The following is a 13,490-nucleotide window of genomic DNA, read 5'->3' on the forward strand; positions in this document are numbered from 1 at the left end:
CAGGACGACCGATGGTGAGTTGGGTGGATGACTAGCGAGTCCGATTTGGACGTTAGGCTGTTGGAACTCACTGGGCATTATCTATGGTGTAAGGCATAGCTTTCAAGTTTTAATAAAATGCACAGAAGAAAGCTGTCCTCATTCATTCTCCAAACAAAACATGCTTTGTTAATTGATCGGGGCAGTTGTGAGATGCGAGAAGGGGGGCATTGTTAACTCTGCCGGGAATAGGAATGTCATCCACCCTTCTCCTACCTGGTGATAAAGCTTCCTTCCGGAAGGCACAGGACAATCATGTCCTCTTGGTGTGGCCGACGTTGTCATTTAAACTCTTGCCTTCAACAGTCCTGAAAAAATTGCCGCTCACCCGATCTTGAGCATGTGTTTTCCTTTCATTTGACAAAATGGGGGCTGTGCATATTTAGCGGTTTTGCTCAGATGGGGGTATATAAATGGTCTCAAGCTGTTATTAATTACATATGCAGAGTCTACAAAACAAGAGCCCTATTTCAAGGACCATCAAACATACACTCTGTGGGACTAAAAATAATGTTAGATGCCTGGAGTAGGAAGCCTCCATCCGTCATTCCCTTGTATTGTGCAGAGTGTGGGCTTACTCATATATGGTTACAAATTGAAAGGCTCTTTTGTTTGGCCTCTGTGCATCGGGGACATCGGAGTTAAGTTTGTTAACACGGAATCACATTCAATTAATGAAAGAGCCTTATATCCGCTTAGACCTCAAAGTAGAATTCTACCAGTTTCAAGCCCCTGATGGCTGTCTGTCTTAACCTGCTGTTAGTCCGTCTAGGAGAGGTGGGCTTCTGCAGAAGTGTGGGGTTTGTGTCTCGTTAACAAAAAGCATTCAGTTAGTTATAGCTTCTATTTAAGCCAGCTAGAAGCACGTGACTGGTTCCTGGCTGACCACAGCGCTACCCATGAAAATGTTTTCTCTGGGACAATTGGCTTCCCAGTTGCTACTGTGAGCACTTCTGTTGGGCACTGAGCTATTCATAAATGTGGCTTCGTACACTCACACAGCTTGGCCTCAGTTTTCTCCCCAGCGACAGCCTCTCGTGTTCAGGATGTTAAGATCCTTCTCCGAATTTCTGGGCTCAAAGATCTCTATTAGGAGTAAATGGAGACATTGGAATTTTACTTCCAAAATTCTGATTTCCATTTTGGAGCCTATTAAAGTTATCTCCTGCATTTATGACTCAAATGTTTACAATGAGCCGTCTGTTTTTCATAGGTGCACGGGAGAATTGTAAGTAGATCCAGCAAGGCGATGAAAGAGAGAAACCAGGAGGGGTTTTTTTTGGTGATTGTTGTTGTTTTTTCCCCCAGTCTTAAGAATTTGAAAGAAACAAGACTCTAAGGCTCAGATTAAAACACACAACACACACACACACACACACAAAACCCCAGTTCACAGCCAAGTATACCAGCTAGCGCATTTAACCGTTTTGTGACTAATCTCCTCAGTATTAGGAAAATGTTCACGCATTTAAGTACTTTTACTTACCTTTTAAAGAAGCTATTTGAGATCAGTTTTAGGCTCACAGCAGATCTGAGTAGGCAGTACAGAGATTTCCCAGGCATCCCCTGTTCCCCACATATGCACAGCCTCCCCCCACTAGAGGGGACGTATGTTACGACTGATGAACTTGCACGGACCCATTAACACCCAAAGTCCATAGTTTCCATCAGGGTTCATTCACTCCTGGTGGTGTACCTTCTATGGGTTTGGACAAAGGTGTGATGACATATGTCTACCATTAAAGTATTCTCCAGACTAGTTTCACAGCTCTGCGCTCTGTCTTTTCATCCCTCCCTCCCCCTTAACCCCTGGCAACCACTAATCCTTTTACTGTCTCCACAGTTTGGCTTTTTCCAGAATGTTCCACACTTGGAATCATCCAGGATGGAGCCTCTTCAGATTGGCACCCTTCCCTGGGCACTGTGCATCTAAGGTTCCTCCCTGTCTCCTCCTGGCCCAAGAGCTCATTTGTTTTGGATGCTGAATAGTGTTCCGTGGTGCGGATGTGCCACACGTTCAAGTGGGTCTAAAGCTCTCGTGCTGCCGCATCTCCTAAGTGCTCGTGCACCGTTTCCCAAATAGGCAGCATCAGCCTCGCGGTGCGTGCAGGGTGACGGGGCATCACAGAGCACAGTGTTGTTTGTGAACCTGTGTGTGTAGAGTCATGCATGTGTGTAGGGAGGGGCATCGAGGTGCAAAGTGAGTGCTAAGGGTGACATCTGGGAACCTCCGATCTGCCACCTCTTGTCTTTGTGTTATTGATTGACTCCTGCCTGGCCGTACAGCTGGGGTACCAAATACCGCCCTGCCTGGGAAGACTGAGCAGTGGGCCCCGCCTGGCCCTGCCAACAGGTCTGGGGGCTTCTGTTTTTTTAAGCTAAAATTCACCTGCCATGAAAGTGCTGTTTGGAATGTTCGAGGTGCTGTGCAACCCTCACCTCTACCGAATTCTGCACATTTTCATCGCCCCCCCCGCATAAAATTACACCCCCCTGAAGCAGTCATGCCCCTTTGCCTCCTCCCCAGGCACCTGGCAGCCTCCCATGGGCCTTCTGTTTCTCTGGATTTACCTATTTTGCATATTTCATATAAATGCGGTCCTCTGATCTGTGGCCTTCCGTGTCCGGCTACTTTCATGCAGCCTGTTTTTGTTTTTGAGGTTCATCCATGTTGTAGCAGATCTCAGTGCTTCCCGCCTTTTAGCGGCCGGAAAGTATCCCATGGTGTGGACACACCAGTCCACAGTTTGTTTGGGCTGTTACGAACAACGGAAGGTGCTGTTCACGTTGGTTTGTGGGTTTTCGCGTGGACGTCTGTTTTCGGTTTTCCTGAGTATCTACCTGGAGTGGAATTGCTGAGCCATACAATAATTTGGTTTAACTTCTTGAAGAACCTCCCTGCTGCTTCTTTTTATTTTATTTTTTTTAAGATTTTATTTATTTATTTCAGACAGAGAGAGACAGCGAGAGAGGGAACACAAGCGGGGGGAGTGGGAGAGGGAGAAGCAGGCTTCCCGCTGAGCAGGGAGCCCGATGCGGGGCTCGATTCCAGGACCCTGGGATCATGACCTGAGCCGAAGGCAGACGCCCAACGACTGAGCCACCCGGGCGCCCCTCCCTGCTGCTTCTTAAACACATGTTTCCTATTGCAAAGCCACCTCTAGCAAGGGATCCCCTTTGCGAACTGAGCTGGCATGGAGAACTTGGTCATCTCCCACAACAAGAGCCATTTGGAGCAGTTTGCTGTCCACAGAGCTGGTTTCGGAGCAACCTGCCCCCCAGGCTGGCCCGCCTTGATTCCTGGGCTCATCTGAACCTTCTTCAATCCTTCTGGGGCTCTTACTGAGCCTGAAAAAGTGAGGAGGGGTGGGTGCTGCATCTCAGCCCTCTGTGTGGACCCTCTTTTGGGAAGGTGCTACAGACTCCAAAATAGAGTCCTCAGGTGCAAACTTATTTACCTGTACGCCCGGCTTGGGGTGCAGCAGTGAAGGGGGACACTGTCCGCTCCCTTGTGGCATTGACAATAGAAGGGGAGAGAGAGACAGCAAATAAACCTAACGTTACAAACTGTTACAAGCCAGGAGGGAGAAGGGCAGGGAAACAGGGCTGGGCAGCAATGGCATGTGCGGGGAGGGGCGCCTCATCCTCTAGGGGAGCAAGTCTTTCTGGTGTTTTCTCCTTGGTAGGAGGCGGCCTGTGGCAGAGGAGTCTGAAAGTTTGTTTGCTGCTCTGTGCGACTTAATTTGCTGTTTCTCCCTCTCTGGGTGGAATCACCAGATTCCTCCCATTTTCTTTGGAAGAGCAGCAGTCCTTGAAACCTAATCCTTTCCTCTAGCTCTTGTCTCCTGATTTCCTGTTGATAAGCCGGAAGTGCAGGACTGGCTTCCAGTAAGTGGGTAGATTCTGGTGGGGTGTGGCTCTGCCCACCTGCCTCTGGTCAGTGGAAATGGGACATCTGCACGCAGGGCTGCATCGTTCTCCTAGGTGTCTGCCCCTGAGGGTGGGGACCCCCTCCTGAAGCCGGGTCAGCTGAGCAGACTTTGCCATCCCCGCTAAGGACACTGTGGGAACGTCCAGCGGGGATGTTTCTGTTGCTTTGTTCCCAGGGTGTCCCAGGCTGAGAGAGGAGGGGAGGGCATAGATGGTAAGAACACACACAGCATCTTAGAGTTTTAGAAACGCTATTTTACATTTCTTGTTCATGTTTGAAATTAAAGTGGTAGAAAAAAAATCCTCATCATGAGGCTGGTGGGGAGGTTGTGCGTTGGGGTCTCGCCTTTCTGCACGTTCTCAAACCCGAAGCTGTTAGCACAGCAGTGAGCTCCTGCGTGTGTGTGTGTGTGTGTGTGTGTGTGCAAGCGCACGCACGCATGTGTGATCATGGTATGTTTGTCAGTTGGCATCTGGACCATGGAATTACAGGATTCTTGCCCCATATCACTGAGAGCCTTTCTTTGTGGTTGCACTGGTTAACTTTCCCCTGCTTTATTGCATTTTAAAATTAATTAATTAATTTGCTAACTTTTTAAAAGATTTTATTTATTTATTTGAGAGAGAGAGAGAGTGAGCACGGGGGAGGAGCAGAAGGGGAGGGACAGGCAGACTCCTTGCTGAGCGAGGAGCTCAACAACGTGGGGCTCGATCTCATGACCCTGAGATCAAGACCTGGGCCGAAACCAAGAGTTGGATGCTTAACCAACTGAGCCACCCAGGCGCCCCAAAATACACTTTTGAATATATTTTTATGGAGGGAGGAGCCCAGGGATGTCTGCATGGGGCTCCCGTGTGCCCCCGAGTTGCAGTCTGGTCTGGGGTTTGGTTTTCATTTCAAAGCTCTATCATTGATGTGACAGACTCGATTGTGCCTCTTTCCTTCAAGGAGTGCTTACTGGATGTGTAGCATGGTCCAGGGACACAGCAGCAAACAGAGACGCAGTCCCCTTGCTCTTATGTATTTGAGAGAGAGAGAGTGAGTGTGAGCGTGCTCATGAGCATGAGGAGGGGCAGAGGGAGAGGGAGAAGCAGACTCCCCGCTGAGCAGGGAGCCCAATGCAGGGACTCGATTCCAGGACCCTGGAATCATGACCTGAGCTGAAGGCAGACGCTTAACGACAGAGCCACCCAGGCGCCCTGCTCCTGGGATTTTAAACAAGAACGTTGTCATTTTAGGGTTGCTTTGCATGTTATAAGGTTATCTTGTGTACTAACGCTTCTTTGCATATTGTCTTCACCAATCCTGCCAAGAATGCTTCCAGATGGAAAGGAAAAACTTCATCCCCATTTTACAGATAGAGTAATGGAGACACAGAACAAGTGATTTACCAGGGACCACTGAACAATCCATAACAGAGAGACTTCTGGTCCTGAAATTCACCTCATGCTTGCCAAACTACAGATCCCTGGGCCTATTGCCTGGAGATTCAGATTCAGAAGGCCCGGGAGGGGCTCAGGAGTATGTATTTAAAAAAAAAAAAACCATGGGTGGTTTCTGGGGTGCCTGGGTGGCTCAGTCCGTCGAACGTCCCACTCTTGATTTCGGCTCAGGTCATGATCTCAGGGTCATGAGACAGAGCCCCATATCGGGCTCCTCGCTTAGTGGGGAATCTGCTTGAAATTCTCTCTCTACCTCTGCCCCTCTCCCAGCTCACTCACTCTCTCTCTCTCAAATAAATAAATAAATAAAATCTTAAATAAAAAAAAGCACACGTGGTTCCTAATGACAGCTGAGTTTGGGACATACTGCAATGTGGAATCAGATCAGGTGAGGAATAGAGGACACTCTTGGAAGCCTGGTCCAGATCATCCCTTGTTGGGGGGCGGGGGGCTGTCCTGTGCATTGAAGGGAGTGGGGCAGCATCTGTGGCCTCCACTCATCAGATGCCCACAGCACATGCCCTGGTTGTGACAACCAAAAATGCCTCTAGACATTGCTGGTTGCCTGTGTCCGGAGGGAGAGGGGAGTGGCTGCCTCGCGGGTACGGGGTCTCCTCTGGGATGGATGAAAAGGTCTTTAACTAGACAGAGGTGGTGGTCGTGCAATACTGTGAGTGTATTAAATGCCACTGAATTGTTCACTTGAAAATGCTTCGTTGTAGGCCAGGTGAGTTTTACCCTCATGCAAAATGCGCCCATGTGTGCGATTTCCTGTGACAGTCGGTAAAACGGGGCCAGAGTGAATTGTGCGTGCAGGGTAAATCAGAAGGGATATCTCGAGGCGCCTGGGTGGCTCAGTCGGTTAAGCATGTCCGGCTCTTGATTTCAGCTCAGGTCGTGATCTTAGAGTCGTGAGATCGCAGTGGGCTTTGCACTCAGCAGGGAGTGTGTTTGTCCCTCTCCCTCTGCTCTTTCCCGTGCTCACTCTCTTTCTCTCTTAAATAAATAAATAAATAAATAAATAAATAAATAAATAAATAAATAAATAAAATCTTAAAAAAGAAGGGCTATCTAAATGAGATCATAACCATTAACAAGTATAATAAGAGTATAACATGTAATTAAATAATATTGGTAAAGCACAAGGTAGAATTTGAGGGCAGGCCCTCCGTACTTTGGAACCAGGACAGTGCAGGGGAAGGGGGCAGTCCAGGCTTGCTGACCTTCAGAAGGAAAAAGAACTGAAAGCAGCAGTTCCATCAAGAACTGTGCCTGAGTCACCTACAGTCTGCAGTGTGGTTGGGGCAAGTCATTTAAACTTCCCTGGGCCAAGTTCCTCTCCTCTTGAAAAAGAGGCAGGCTGATCCTCCCGGCTCTAAAAGTCTGTGCTGTGGAATAGGCGGGTCCAGGGGAAGGCTATGGAATATTCCAGAAAGTACTGGTACATGCCAGAACATGCTGGAATATGGCAGGGGCTGGCTGTCTTGCCCTATCAGGGTCAAGCTAGGGAACTTCTCAAGACACATGCTCAGCACCAAGTAGTCAGTCTCCATTAGGACCAGACAGCATTCAGCTTTGATGAGCAGGATCAGAAGAGCCAAGCAGGTGAGACTCAGCCACAAGAACTGACTGCCTGGGTCTCCTTTCCACCATCTGCTGCCAGGAGTGAGTGGCCGCCTTCCTCCTCAGCCTGCAAAGCCATCATGAGAATGTCTCTGGCATTCATGGACCTCAGGCGAGGTGTTTCATCCTCGGGTCGTGATTAACGGAGCCCATTCCCTCGAAGCAGGAACAAATACACGCTTGGACATGGGTTCTAGTCCTCACAGGGGCTCATTGATTACCTTGCAGGCCCCAGCAACCGGTGTGAATAGAATACCGGACAGGTGTACTCCGGTTTGGAGGAGGTGGGGTTGCAAGCAGGTGTGAACGATATATAACAGACGCCCAGGCGAGGTGGCTGGTGGGTGTCTGAGTGGGGAAAAGTCGGGGAGAGGGGGCTGGGAGAGGCAGTCTTCTGAACACGAAGGAAGTGTTCAGACTCCCCTGTGGGATCTCCTCTGTAGACAGCCACGGACAAAGGGTTTCAAAGGAAGAGCTTTATTGCGGGGAGGGGGAAGCTTTATTTTATGGAGATAGAATCTGCCCATTTTAGGTGTACGATCTATGGGGTTTTTTGGGGGGTATATTCATTCATAGAATTTTGCAACTATCACCATAATCAATTTTACAACATTTTCATCACCCCAAAAAGAGACCCCATACCTTACAGTTGCCAACCCCCAATCTTTCCCCAAACCCCGACCAGCCCTAAGCCCCTACTAATCTACTTCATCTCTGTGGGTTTGCTCCTTCCGGGTATTTCATACAGTGTGTGGTTTTCTGCGTCTGGCTTTTTTTTTTTTTTTTTTCACTTAGCATAATGTCTCCGAGTTTCATCCATGTTGTAGCAGGTGTCAGGAAGGCTTCTGCTGTGCGGATAGACCACATTTTGTTCCTCCGTCAAATGGCAACCTTTTGCTACGAAATTCATGGTTGTGAAATGGCGACTTGCTGTACTGGCTGCCGCCGTTCAAAAAAGAATCAGCTGTGAGCTATTTGTTAGTAAAACGATGGCTTGTTAGATAGTTTTACTCTGTGTTCTTTGAAGATTTTTCTTTTCTTTTTTTTTTTTTAATTGTGGCAAACCAAGGTAGGAACTTTCAAGGATGAAAGGGGTCGCTGTTGGTGGTTGTACGAGGCGGCAAGTGTGAGTGGGGGCGGTCCTGGGCAAACCAGAGGTATGGATGCCCCGCTCCTGGACCAGGTGCGGGCAGGGAACTATCTTGCTCCAGCGGACCCTTGATAAGGATGCTGAGGAGGCCAGTCCCTGCTGAAGACCCTGTGTGTGATTTCTCAGGCTGATCGCAGGGCTCACTGCTTCCCACTCTTTCCCCATCTCCCTCCACTCAGGGTCCATAAAACAACCACAGCCTTTTGTTTTGGGAATCTCCCAATGGCGAGAAGACTCCCCACGTCTGGGCTGATCCACCTGAACCTCAGTGGGAGCCCTGTTCCCCAGGGGTGGGGGTGGGGGGAGAGGAGCAGGAGGGTGTCCCACTTACCCCATCACATTGAGTGATTGAAGGGTTAAGGGGTCATTTTAGGCTGGTTGCTTTAACTCGATGCTCCACACCTGAGAGCCGCGGAATGGGTCCTTGGTCTTCGATTTGTGAAACGGAGCCTGTATTGGGAGGCCTGTAGCTGGTGTGTGAAATGAACAGTAGGCAGGACAACCAACCCGCTGAATGATGAGGGGCCAGCCACCCACGTGGGGGCCGTGGGCAGGTGGTTCTCTATGCATCAGAGCCCCTGCCTCAGGGAAGTGAAACCCACAGAGTCGTTTTCATTGAAGACAACGTAGTTTCAATACACCCACACAAAGGAAGCAGGGTCACAAGATTTATTATGGAAAGAAATGGGGTGGGGCCCCAGTGAGTTGGGGGATGGGCAGTCCTCTGCTCCAGGTTATGAGGGAGCAGGGGATGGAGAGCAGGGTAGTCTGCCCCTGTGACTTAAGGAGGACCCTGATTTTTCAAGTGCTCAACTCTAAGTGGTTATTGTAAAAGGTGCCCCCCACCCCCGGAAAGCAGGGTGGGAACTTGGGGCAGGAATCCTAAGCTGGCGTTCTCATCTTAAATGTGCAGATACTGGGTGTGAGCTGGGTTGTCCTTGGTCACATCCCTGCATAGCAACCTAGAAGAGCTGATTTCTCATCACAACTGATCCCGCAACGAGGGATACAGAGGGAAGGGTGGTCTTTGCCCTTGACATTATTATACTGTTAAGAGTTTTGCATCCCTGGTGCTTACCTGCCTTCCATCTTACCTGTAAGACATCCAAATGCCTTTTGTGTTTCTTTTCCCTCATTCTTCACTAGCTGCCAATATTACATGCAGACTTCTTGGCCTTTCACTCATAAACAGTTAAAAGTTCTTAAATGTTCCCAATAATGTCTTTTAGAATATTTTTTTAAGTTTATCTTTTAATAATCTTTGCACCCAACATGGGGCTCGAACCCACGGTCCCAAGATCAAGAGTCGCATGCTCTTCCAACTGAGCCAGCCAGGCGCCCCCATAAACAGTTAAATTTTTTTTTTAAGATTTTATTTATTTATTTGACAGAGCACGCAAGCAGGGGGAGCGGCAGGCAGAGGGAGAGGCAGGCTCCCTGCTGAGTAGAGAGCCCAATGTGGGGCTTGATTCCTCAGATCCTGGGATTATGACCTGAGCCAAAGGCAGGTGCTTAACCGACTGAACCACCCAGACGCCCCAAACAGTTAATTTTTGAATAAGCATTCTATGCCTCATAGCAAAATTGAAACGGTGCAGTAAGAATGGACTCTTCCTCACACCTCTGGCTTCCCCCTCCAGTACCCCCCCCGCCCCCTCTCCCAGACAAAACCACGGTTACCAGTTCCTGGCAGGTTCTTGCCTGCAGTGTTCTACACATTAACAAGCAAACACATTTATTTTCTCTCTTGCTTCAGTCTTTTAACACAGGATGATGGCTTAAAACCTGTAGCGCTCTGCATCTTGCTTTCTTGATGGTGGAAATATGGGGAGCACGGTGGTCCCCGAGGTTCACACAAAGGCCCCTGGAAACTTGATGTTATGGTACAAGGCCAGAGGGATTTTGCAGATATGATAAGGTTGACAGACCTTCAAATAGACTATCCTGGATTATCTGGGTGTGCCCAATGTGTCAAGGTGAGTGTGGCTCCCTAAATATGTTCACATTCTGATCCCCAGACCCTGTGAATGTTACCTTATATGACAAAAGGGACTTTGCAGATGATGAATGTAAGGACCTTGGGTTGGGGGAGATTATCTTGGATAATCTTTAAGATGGACACAGGAACCATAAGCCAATGAGTGTAGGAAACCTCCAGAAGCTGGAAAAGGCAAGAAAATGGGTTCTTTCCACTCAGCTTCCAGAAGAAATCAGCCCTGCCAACACCTTGATTTTAGCCCAGTGAGATCCACCTTAGACTTCTTCTTCTTTTTTTTTTTTTAAAGATTAAGTAATCTCTACACCCAACATGGGGCTCGAACTCAAAACCCTGGGATTAAGAGTTGCATGTTCTGTTGACTGAGTCAGCCGGGCGCCCCTGAGCCTCTTTTAGCTGGATGAAAATCTACTGAAGTGTTGTTTTCTGTGAACAGGGTGATCATATTATATACCTGGTTCATTTATTGAATAAACTTTGTCTCCAACTGTTCGTGATGCTATTTTTATCACATGGTAATTCCTGTGTGTACTTGATTTTTTTCTTTTCCTGGTCCCTCTGTCCTCCACTTGAACACAATGTGGAGCCAGAACACACTAGACTGATAATTTCCAACTCCTATATTATGCCAATGAATAAATAAATCCAGAGAGGTCATGTGACTTTTCTAAGCTCACACTACTAACTGCGCAAGTAAAGAGATGAGCTAGCATTCCCCACCCCACCCCAGCTTTTCCAAACTCACTGGTCAACAGGGAGCAGGCTTTATTTCAAAGATAAAAGATCTGGCAAAAGGTAGAAATCATACGATGCCAGCTCTGAGATTATAATGAAATTAAACTGGAAACTAATAATAGAAAGATAGCAGGGAAATCCCAAAATACTTGGAGATTTAAACAATACACTTCTACATAACATATGGGGCAAAGAAGAAATCTCCAGAGAAATGAAAAAAATATTTCAAACTAAATGAAAATGACAACACAACTTAACCAAAATTTGTGGGACTCAGCAAAAGCAGTGCTTACAGGGAAATTTATAGCATTGAATGCACACATTAGATGAGCAGGAACATCTACAATCAGTTATCTAAGCTTCCTAGGAAACGAGAAAAAGAAGAGCAAATCAAAGAAAGCAGAAGAAATCCCCAAAATTAGAGCAGAAACCAATGAAATTGAAAAAGTATATCAGAGTCCACAAAACCAAAAGCTGGTTCTTTGAAAAGATAAATTTACAAGCCTAGAGTCAGGTTAACTAAGAAAAAGAAAGGATACGAATTATTAATATCAGAAATGAAAGAGAATGCATCACCATAGATCCTGTGGACATTAAAAGAATAGTAAAGGAATATTAGTCACTCTATACCCACAAATTTGATAACCTAGATGAAATGGGCCAATTCCTTGAAAGGTACAATCTGCCAATACCCATATAAGAAGGAACAGATGATTTGGATAGGCCTGTATCTATTAAGGAAATCAATAATTAACCAATCATTAATTAACCTTCAAATCAATAATTAACCTTCCAAAACAAAGCAGCCCAGATGGGTTTGCTGGTGAAATGAATTCTACCAAACATTTAAGGAAGAAATGGTACCAGTTCTCTATAATCTTTTTCAAAAGATAGAAGCAGAGGGAATACTTCCTAACTCTGTGAGGCCAGCATTAATCCATTACTGAAATCAGACAAACACATTACAGAAACAAAACAAAAAACCCAAACCAAAACAAACCACAGACCAATATCTTTCACGAACATAGATGCAAAAATCCTCAACAAAATATTAGCAAATTGAATCCAACAATGTATAAAAGGAATTAGACACCATGACCAAGTGGGATTTATCCCAAGTATACAAGGTTGGCTCAACATTTGAAAATCAGTTAATTTTGATGTAATCCATCACATCAAACAGACTAAAGAAGAAAAATCACATGATTATTATTAGTAGATGCAGGAAAAGCATTTGACAAAATCCAATACCCATTCATGACAAAAACTCTCAGTCAACCAGAAATAGAAGGGAAATTCCTCAACTTGTTAAAGAATATCTTTCAAAAAATCTGCAGTTAACATCGCACCTAATGGTGAGAATCTAGAAGCTTTCCCACTGAGATCAGAAATAAGGGAGGGATGTTCCCTCTCAGCACTCCTTTTCAACATTGTTCTGGAAGTTCTAACTAATGCAATAGGACAATAAAAGGTAATATAAGATATACGGATTGTAAAGGAAGAAATAAAATTATTTTTCTTCCCAGATGACCTGACCATCTATGTATAAAATCGGAAAGAATCGACTAAAAGACTGTTAGAACTATGAAACTATTATAGTAAAGTTTCAGGATACAAGGTTCATATACAAAAGTCAATTGCCTTCCTATCTATTAGCAACAAGCAAGTGGAATTTGAAAATAAAAATACCATTTCTAGTGGTATTCCCCCAGATGAAATACCTAGGTATAAACCTAACAAAATATGTGTAAGATATGCATGAGGATAGCTATAAAACTCTGCTGAAAGAAATAAAAGAACTAAATATATATGCAAAAGACCCTAACAGACACCTTATAAAGATGTATGGATGGCAAATAAGTGCATGAAAAGATTATATTATATGTCATCTGGGAAATGCAAAATAAAATAATGAATTTTACTTTATGCCTATTTATACCTATCTGAATGGCTAAGATCTGAAACACTGACAACGTCAAATGCTAGTGAGGATGTGGAGCAACAGGAACTCTCATACATTGCCAGTGGGAGTAAAATGCTGCAGCCACTTTCAAAGACAGTTGGTGGTTTCTTAGAAAACTAAACGTATTCTTACCGTGTGACCCAGCAATCATGCTCTTCACTGTTTACACAGAGGAGTTAAGAACTTGTGTTCACACAAGGGCGCCTGGCTGGCTCAATCGGTAGAACATGTGACTCTTTATCTCAGGGTTGTGAGTTCAACCCCCACGTTGAGCAATAGAGCCTATTTAAAAAAACAAACAAACTTATGTCCGCACAAAGCTCTGCCCACAGATGTTTATAGTAGCATTATCCATAATTGCCCAAACTTGGAAGCAACCAGGGTGTCCTTCAGTAGGTGGATGGATAAATAAACATGGTACATCCAAGCAATGAAATATTACTCCATTCTAAAGAGAAATGACCTATCCAGCCATGAAAAGATGGGAGGAAATTTAAATGCATATTCCTGAGTAAAAGCAGCCAATGTGAGAAGGCTATGTGCTATGTGTATGTATGTGCTATGTATATGACATTCTGGAAAAGACAAAAGTATAGAGACAGTAAAGAGGT

The sequence above is a fragment of the Callorhinus ursinus genome, unplaced genomic scaffold, assembly GCF_003265705.2.
Source record: "Callorhinus ursinus isolate GAN/ISIS: 27379988/994484 unplaced genomic scaffold, GSC_fseal_2.0 scaffold13, whole genome shotgun sequence".
NCBI classification, from domain to species: Eukaryota; Metazoa; Chordata; class Mammalia; order Carnivora; family Otariidae; genus Callorhinus; species Callorhinus ursinus.